At 41.6% G+C, this 9,479-nt stretch overlaps 1 non-coding gene across 1 annotated transcript; it reads left to right on the top strand.

The window, feature by feature from the left end:
* The first annotated feature begins 8,857 nt into the window (after positions 1-8,857).
* Positions 8,858-8,963, top strand: LOC114211085 (small nucleolar RNA U13). The gene has a single exon (XR_003609656.1). It is a non-coding gene; the product is annotated as a small nucleolar RNA U13 (small nucleolar RNA).
* Positions 8,964-9,479: the final 516 nt, after the last annotated feature.

Below are 9,479 nucleotides of genomic sequence, written 5' to 3'. Positions count from 1 at the left end.
AATGCATCACAAACATTGGGCCTACAGAAAAACAACTATTTTGGGCGCCTGGGTGGCTCAGTTGGTTAAGCGACTGCCTTCGGCTCAGGTCATGATCCTGGAGTCCCAGGATCGAGTCCCGCACTGGGCTCCCTGCTCGGCAGGGAGTCTGCTTCTCCCTCTGACCCTATCCCCTCTGATGTGCTCTCTCTCTCTCTCATTCTCTCTCTCTCAAATAAATAAAATCTTTAAAAAAAAATAAAAACAACTATTTTCAGAACCCACCCACTTGCAAAACTGGGCTTCAGTGAGGCTAAGTTAGAAGATATGAGATAACCAAAGTACTTTGCCCTGGCAAGTAGAATCTGCAGTACTCATTGAAGGCATGCTGAAGGCATAGTCCTATACTATATTTTATGGAAAGAAAGTATGAAAGAATTTATAGGATCCCAAATGTCCAATAAACAAATGAAAGGTGCCCAACCTCATTGGCAATCAGGGAAATGCAAGTTAAAACCACAATTAGGAGCATTTCACACCCAACAGGCGTACATGAGAACAGCACTACAGCATTGCAAAAAAATTAAAATTACCTAAACATTCATTGATAGGATGGGTATTTGACTTAGCAACAAATATTTGTGGTAATTTGAATTTTGTATTATATTTTGCAATGCAATGCTATAAAAATGCTATAAAGCAGTGAACATGAATGAACATGAGCCAGTAGAGAAAATTGACAGCACATTCATGAAACAAATAATGTATTTCTAGAGCAACACAAGCTTAAGTTGTAGAATGTATCTAAATATGTAAGTTAATGCAGAAAAGCACTTTGTTCTTACTTCTAACATAACACTTGCAGATTCTATTGCACATTTTTTATTAAAACTTTTTTTAAGATTTTATTTATTATTTATTTATTTATTTGAGAGAGAGAGAAACAGCATGAGAGGGGAGAGGGCCAGAGGGAGAAGCAGGCTCCCCGCTGAGCAGGGAGCCTGATGTGGGACTCGATCCCAGGATTCCGGGATCACGACTTGAGCGGAAGGCAGTCGCTTAACCAACTGAGCTACCCAGGCACCCTCTATTGCACATTTTTTAAAAAGCTTTTATTTATTTGAGAGAGAGAGAGAGCATGAGCGGCAGAGGCAGAGGGAGAAGCAGATTCCCCATTGAGCAAGGAGCCCGACGCGGGGCTCTGTTATTATGCCCAAAACTCCCAGGATCTGGAGATCATGACCTGAGCTGAAGGCAGTCACTTAACCAACTGAGGCACCCAGGGACCCCTCTCTTGTACGTTTTTATTTAGATGTCTAGTGACCCAATATGACGGTACGTTTTTTTATTAAAGTATAAATGACAAAAAACATTATATTAGTTTCAGGTGTACAACACAATGACTCGATACTTGTATACATTATAAAATAATCACCACAATAAGTCTATTTACCACCCATCCCCACACAGAGTTACAGAAAAATATTTTTCTTATGATGAGAACGTTCCAGATCTACTTTCTTGGCAACTTCTAAGTGTGCAGTCCATTACTATTGACTGTAGTCACCATGCAGTGTACAACATCCCCATGACTTATTTATTTTATAACAGTAAGTTTGTACCCCTTAATCCCTTCTACCCGTTTAGCCCATCCCCCTCCCCTGTAGCAGCCACCAGTCTGTTCTCTGTATCTGTGAGTTTTGTTTCTAGATTCCACATATAATGGAAGTCATGTGGTATTTGTCTTTCTCTGACTTAGTTCATTTAGGGTATCATGTTGTTGCAAATGGCAAGATATTTGCAAATTATATATCCAATAATGGGTTAATATCCAACATATGTAAAGAACTGAAACAACTCAATAACAAAAAAACAATCTGTTTAAAAAATGGGCAGAGGGTGTGAATAGACATTTTTCCAAAGAAGGCATACAAATGGCCAATGGGCACAGGAGAAGGTGCTCAGTATCACTCATCATCAGGGAAATGCAAATCAAAGCCACAATGAGATATCACCTCACACCTGTCAGAATGGCTAACACCTTTCTAACGCCAATGGCTAACACCAATAACACAAGAAATAACAAGTGTTAGCAAGGATGTGGAGAAATGCAGTGTTGGTGGGAATGTTAATTGGTGCAGCCACTACGGAAAACAGTATGGAGTTTCCTCAAAAAATTAAAAATGGAGCTACCCTACGATACAACAATTTCACTACTGGGTATTTACCCAAAGAAAATGAAAACACTAATTCAAAAAGATATCTATACCCTTATGTTCATTGCAGCATTATTTACAATAGCCCAAATGTGGAAACAACCTAAGTGTCCACTGATGGATGAATGGATAAAGAAACTGGGAGATACACACACACACACGCACACATACACATACACACACAACACACAACACACAATGGAATACTACTCGGCCATAAAGAAATAAAATCTTGCCATTTACAACAGTAAGTTTTTTGAAGGCAGGAACCATGCCAAATGCCTTTATAGAATGAGTACTGAATAATGTTAGTTGAATGAATTAGTAAGTGAATGAAGAGTGAAAGACACCAGTTGCTAAGCTGTCATCTCTTAGACCAAGTTCACAGCCATCATTGCTAATCTTTGGCTCCTGCCCGTCCTCCTGTCCAACCTGGGCTTTTTCTGGGGCCCCTGACTTTCCCTTCATGCTCTTACTGGATCAATCAGGGCAAGTTGGCAGAGCAATGATCTGTCCCCATAGCTCCATCCACATTTTTCATCTCAGCTTCTATTATCTGGATGTCTTTAAGGAAACCTTGCAAATGGACTCTACTTTTTCTATGATATGTATTTGTGTATGTTCCTGTGTCCTCGTGTGCATGTGCATAAGATACAGGCTGAATGCAGGGGCCAAATGTTGAGCTTTCCCTCTACCATATCACTCCTAATTTTAGGGACACTCAGAAAAGTCACACTCAGAAAAATAAGTGAAACATGAATCCTGTGGCTACTCTCAGAGCACTTTGATGGGCCTTGAACGTTAAGAGGCATCTCAGGGACATCTCTAGAATAAATCCAAAGAATAGTGTGTATTAGGAAGGATGGAGGCCTTTAAAAATTCTAAAAAGGACAATAACAAAAAGAATGTTCAAGGAATATTTAAAGCAGGAAAAACAAGAAAAGGAATAAACCTACTGCCAAGGGAATATGAACAGATGGCCCAGAGAAAATAGAAAAACCCCACTTTTGCTTTGATTTTCAAAAGCAGCACTTCTCAAAGTGGGTTCCACAAAATGCTAGTTCTTTAGTAGATTTTGCAGGAAGAAGAGTTGCATGACCAGACACGTTTGGGAAACATTGGGAAAATACCCAGATCTCTTTACTGCAGGAATTTTTATTTATTTATTTATTTATTTATTTATTTGATGCTTTAAGATGCTACAGTGTCCTCCAAGAGAAGGGTAGAGTCTTCACCGCTATTCAGATTTATGTAATAATTGACACTAGTATTTTGTGGAACACACTTTGGAAAACAGTCTTTAAGGCAAAGAGAATGGTTTCCAACCAAAACTTGCAGAATCAATACTGCAAAGGCAAAACTGCATTAGGGAACTAGTTTTGTCTTTGAGGAAACTTTGAGGGAGAAAAAGCAGACTTGACTATTTTCAAAGATTTCAAATCTTTCAGCCCAGAAGATACATTCCAACTACTAATATCAGTTGTGAGAAATAAAAGGAAAGGTTAACGTTTCTATTAGCTTGGAAATGAGCAAGTCACATATCCAAAGAAAAGTTTAAAACACTTGAGACCAAAATACAATCTCCACCTAACACTAAAAATCAATTTTCCTTCCATTATGATTCTTCTATTTCAAGTGACAAAAACCACCAATGACTGGTGGGACTTTTACTGGGAAGAAAAATGAGAGACTAGAGACTCAGGCTTGAAACCAGGACAGGAACCAGGGAAGCTGGCGGGGGGCGGGGTGGGGGCGTACAGGAGAACCCGAAATACATGCTTTTGAACCTGCCGTGGCCAAAACAAATTTCTGCAAACATTTCCCCCTATTGGTTACTCTGCTAAAGTCTCTAAGTCCCAGGAGGGGGATTCCGTTGGAGCCCGCCTCTTGGCCAAGGGAGAGCTGGCCACCAAGAATACACACAATGGGGAGATGTGTTACCCAAAATAAAATGAAGGGTTGGTAGAGAGAAATGAATGGTGAGTGGCTGAAAGTCAACATGTTCCCACTTTATGTTTCCTAAGAACAAGCTTTTCCAGACTCATCTAATTGCCCAGAGTTGGTAAAACTCTGAAATGGCATAGAACTGTATCATTGATTCATTGTGTGTATTTAATTCATTTGTTTATTTGTAAATATTCAATACTGACCAGTTAAACACAAGGCACTTAAGTACACAAATCACATTCCTCTCCTGCTTAAACCTTCCATGGTTTACACTTAGGATAAAATACAAAATCCCTAATGTTGCCCTGAAGGCTCCATGGCTTCTCGACCCTGGACTCTCTTTCATCCCTGTGTCCTTGGCCCGGCCATTCCAACCCAAGTGGCCCCGCACTTGCCACACATGGTTGCGTCTCGCTCAAGCCTGAATCACCCGAATCACTCCTAGCCATGTTGGGCCTCAAGTTAAACGCTGGTTCTTCAGAGAAGCTTTGCTAAACCCCCAGTCAGAGTCTGCCTCTCCTGCTGTTCTGGCCCCTGGCACCCTGGATTCTTGCTTCGTAGCATACATTTCACTCTTCTGTTTTTTCCTGTTGATTTATGTAACACTCTCTCCCTCAGGAGATGGCATACCTCCCAAATCTAAAGACCACATCTATTTTGTTCAGTTCCAAAATGTAAAATCTAACACAGACCGGTGTTGGACCGGTGTTGGCACACAGCAGATAAGATTCAGAAACAAGTACAGACTGTATTTACTTGGAGCCTGTGTTCTAGGGATAAAAACTGTGATGACCACTGGAAAAAGTGCAGTCCTGGAGGGTTGTAGAAAGTACCAAAGGAACACCCCGAGGGGGAGTTACTTTGGCCAGGAGGCAATTTCACAAGGTCTCTCCTGAGGTCCTTGAAGAGTTCTCCAAAGAGGGTGAAATGGGAGGTAGACAGCACCAGGTAGCCAAAGCAGAGAGGGAGGGAGGGAGGAGAGAAAAGTCTGAGGGGTGCGGCCTTTAGGGAGGGTGCCACAGGACTGTGGCTATTGCCCTGAAGGCAGTCGGGATCCAAGACTTGGATGAAGACAGAAAGAATGATTATGAAATTGGCACATGACCCAGAACTGGGAAGAATGACTAATACATTGTTTTGTCCTGAAATTCTGTTCCATCAGGTTTGCTGTAAAAATGCATTCTACGTTACTTTCCTTAATGGAACATTTGCTTTCTATTCATTAGTAGTGTCTTTGTGTTTAAATATATTTGTAATTTAATTCAAATGGCTTGGAAAAGGGTGTTTTTAAGAGAACAGATCAATGGCTTGACATTCTGGAATGATAAGTATCTTACAAAGTTAATTCGTGATGCCAGAGTTAAAACCAAAAACATGAAACCCAAATATTTCGTATTCCTTTCTCCAACTCATGTGCTGTCAGGCTTTCAACTGTTACCATAACATGATTTTTTTTTTAAAGATTTTCTTTATTTATTTGACAGAGAGAGACAGAGCAAGAGAGAGAGCACACAAGCAAGCGGAGTGGGAGAGGGGGAAGCAGGCTTCCTGCCGAGGAGGGAGCCCCATGTGGGGCTCGATCCCAGGACCCTGGGATCACGACCTGAGCCGAAGGCAGACGCTTAACGACTGAGCCACCCAGGCGCCCCTTATAACATGATTTTTTTATTAAACTCTTACTTTTTTTTCCTTTGCACAATCAGGCCTAAATTCCATGCTAGGCACACTATGGGAAGACTGTAAGTCTGATGCTTACTCAGTTGTTAAAATGAGGTAATAAAAACCACTTTCACTTCCCACCCTCTGTCTTTCCCTCCCTCCCCCCCCTCCCGTTTTCCTGCCTTCCTTCCTCCTTCCACAAACATTTATTAAGATCCTAACATGAGCCTGGAGCTTTGCTAGGTGCACGCATTTTGAATATCTAATACTTGGATTCAGGCATATTTAACCAGCTATACCCATGATTAACGTGATTCAATGTGATTAAATTGGCCCATTACAGTACACCTCCAGAAGCCTCTCATTCATGTTTAAACTCCTTATTGCAGCCAATTTGATGTAACAGAGTTGCCTCTACACACACACACACACACACACACACACACACACACACACACTCATCCATGGACACTGATTCACCACCATGCAGTCTTGGTTACTTTATGGTTTGCTCCTACTTTGAGAGCAGAATAAAAATGTGCTCAGCTGACTCTTTGGTGAGTCAGTAAGCTTTTTATTTCCTAATTCTAATTCTAGTGAAGGCTGGAATAAGCAGTTCTCCACCCAGCAATTGTAATTAAACCCACTAATTTAAAAAAAATCCCCATAAACCTAACACATCAGTTAAAATGCTTGTAGGTTCTATCTAACAAAAATGGGACTCCAACAAGTACATAGTTCTGCGCATGACATATCAAACAAGACTGGCTGATGCATCACTCTAGGTCTGCTTCCTCGTTCTCTGCTCTTGCCCCTTCCTTGCTTTGTTATTTTTGGTATTTAGTACAACACCCGGGTCTCCTTGAGTAAGGACAGAAGACAAACATTTGTTGGCACTTGTGCCTGATGTTCACCCACATCCCGTTGACACAAGAAAAAAAATATCCTGGAGAGTATTATTTAAATTAGGGTTTATCTAAATCATTCATTTTATAGTATTTTTTTTTTGATGGGTGGGGCAGGGGTGAGAAGGGGCAGAGGAAGAAGGAGAGGAAGAATCTGAAGCAGGCTCCATGCCCAGTCGGGAGCCCGAGGTGGGGCTCGATCTCACAACCCTGAGATCATGACCTGAGCCAAAATCAAGAGTTGGACACTTAACTGACTGAGCCACCCAGGTGCCCCTAAATCATTTAGTTTAAAATAAAGTAGGATTCTATATGTTTAGCAAAACTACTTTATAAAGTGAAGTTGAGGGTAAATCTTAATAGATTGTATGGATGTAGACAGAAATTTTCCTGTTGATAAGAATTGAAGATACAGCCTCAGGGGCATAGATGATGAGTGAGAAGTAGCCCCACGTTTTAAAGATGGGTTCTCAAAACATGTACACAGGCCTTACTGTGAAACGGACGTTCCAGTCCAGCAACCATCTCCCCCACAGTCATTAGCAGAGAAGGCCAAAGATTCAGTTGGGCAGATGTATCTTTAGGGGGACTTCACAAGAGGAGAGAGCCCAGTAGCATTTCTTCCCTGTGTGCCTGGGACATTGCTCCTCCTACCAGAGCCAAGAGAAGGAGGCAGTGAGAGTGCCCCTTGGAGAACTGGGAGCGCTAGCTAGCCGGAACGGAATGCGGGACTCTCACTCCCTGGCCAGGTGCTTGCAGCACTGGAAGAATGGGCACACCTGCCCTGTGCTGCTACAGGAGTGGAAGACAGGGCTACTATCCTAGTGGCTGGAGGCAGACACAGGGTTCTAGGATTCAGCTGGGCAAGAATGCACAATGTTTCCCATGGACCAAGGGGACAAGGTAGAGACTGTCTACCAAATGAGATAAAAGGATGGGCCATAATGAGAGAAACAGGGAGATTTTGAATTTGATGAAAAATTAAAGTGAATTTAGGTTGGACTGAAATTTTCCATAGCTGAAAATGAGACTCTTCTCACATCTGGAAGTGACCCTAAAGGTAAGGGACCTGCCTGAAATGTCACTGGGGGGCAGAGAAGGGAGATCTTGTTTAAAAAGGCAGAGGTGAGGGACCCCTGGGTGGCTCACTGGGTTAAGTGTCTGCTTTTGGCTCAGGCCCTGATCTCAGGGTCCTGGGATTGAGCCCTACATCTGGCTGCATGCGCAGCAGGGAGCCAGCTTCTCCCTCTGCCTGCCACTTCCCCTGCTTGTGCTCTCGCTCTCTCATTCTCTTTGACCAAAAAAAAAAAAAGCAGAGGTGGGAGGGGAGGGGGCACTGTGCTGACTCAATCAGTTGAGCCTGCGACTCTTGATTTTGGGGTTGTAAGTTCAAGTCCCATGTTGGGTGTAGAGATTACTGAAAAAATTAGAAATTAAATAAAATAGGGTGCCTGGACTCAGTCAAGTGTCCAACTCTTTTTTTTTTTTTAAGATTTTATTTATTTATTTGAGAGAGAGAGAGAATGAGAGAGAGAGAGCACGAGAGGGAAGAGGGTTAGAGGGAGAAGAAGACTCCCCGCCGAGCAGGGAGCCCAATGTGGGACTCGATCCCGGGACTCCAGGACCGTGACCTGAGCTGAAGGCAGTAGCTTAACCAACTGAGTTACCCAGGCGTCCCTCAAGTGTCCGACTCTTGATTTCAGCTCAGGGTTGTGAGATCCAGCCCCGTGAGACTGAGCCCTGAGTCAGGCTCTGTGCTGAGCATGGAGCCTACTTAAGATTCTCTCTCTTCCTCTTCCTTTGCCCCTCCCCCCAGCTTGTGCCCTCTCTCTCTCTCTCTAAAAAAAATAAATAAATAAAATTTTAAAAATAAAATAAAGGCAGAGGTGGGAGAAAAGCTGTTTACTGATTATAATTACTGACTCAGCACATTTAATAGAGCAGTTACACCATTTATTTAAAAAGTAATTATTACACCACCTATGGAGTATTCTTTCCAAAACAAAAAAAATTAATTTTGAACCTGAATTTAATCAAGCCTCTTGAACTAACTAGCAGATTATGGGAAAGATGGGAGATGGAAGAACTTGTTAATGACACCAGGAGGATGCCATCAGCCAACTCCAGAATATTAGAAATGCCACAGGACAGAACCTTTTGTTGTTCACAAGTGTGATGATTGGGTGTTCAGCCACCGTGTGAAATGTGCCTCCCTCAAATCTTGTCACGACATAATTGGCACCTTACTCATCTGTTGTGAAAAGGAAAAAAAAAAATCCCACAGGACAAAATCCCTTTTCTCTTCAACAAATACATGGCTTAAAAGAAAAAAGAGAAGGGGAATTGTCATAAGTTAAAAGGAACCTAAGAGAATGTCTAAATATGTAATGTGTGCACTGTGTTGGAATTTTCATTAGAACAACCATAAAAAGATATTTCTGAGACAATCAGGGAAAGTTGAACTTGCATTGGATATTAAATATATTAAGGAATTTTTATGAATTTGGGAGGGCACGATAATGCTATTATGCTTTTTTTCTTGTAAGTTCTCATGCCCTAGAGAAACATTCTAAGGTATTTATAAGTGATGAGATATGATGTCTGGGATTCATTTTTAAATACTGTAGGATAAGAGAAAATAAAGTGTGAATTTGAGGAGAAGATCAATGAAAAAAGAATAGTAGAATGGGAATAATTGTTGAAGTTAGGTGATGGGTACACAAATGCTTCATTGTACTATTCTATTTTTGTATATGTACAACTTTCTATGGGG

This window comes from Eumetopias jubatus, unplaced genomic scaffold, assembly GCF_037043125.1.
Source record: "Eumetopias jubatus isolate StellerSeaLion01/CBP00866 unplaced genomic scaffold, mEumJub1_p1.0 scaffold_8, whole genome shotgun sequence".
NCBI lineage: Eukaryota > Metazoa > Chordata > Mammalia > Carnivora > Otariidae > Eumetopias > Eumetopias jubatus.
This window is presented reverse-complemented; position numbering and strand designations above follow the sequence as displayed.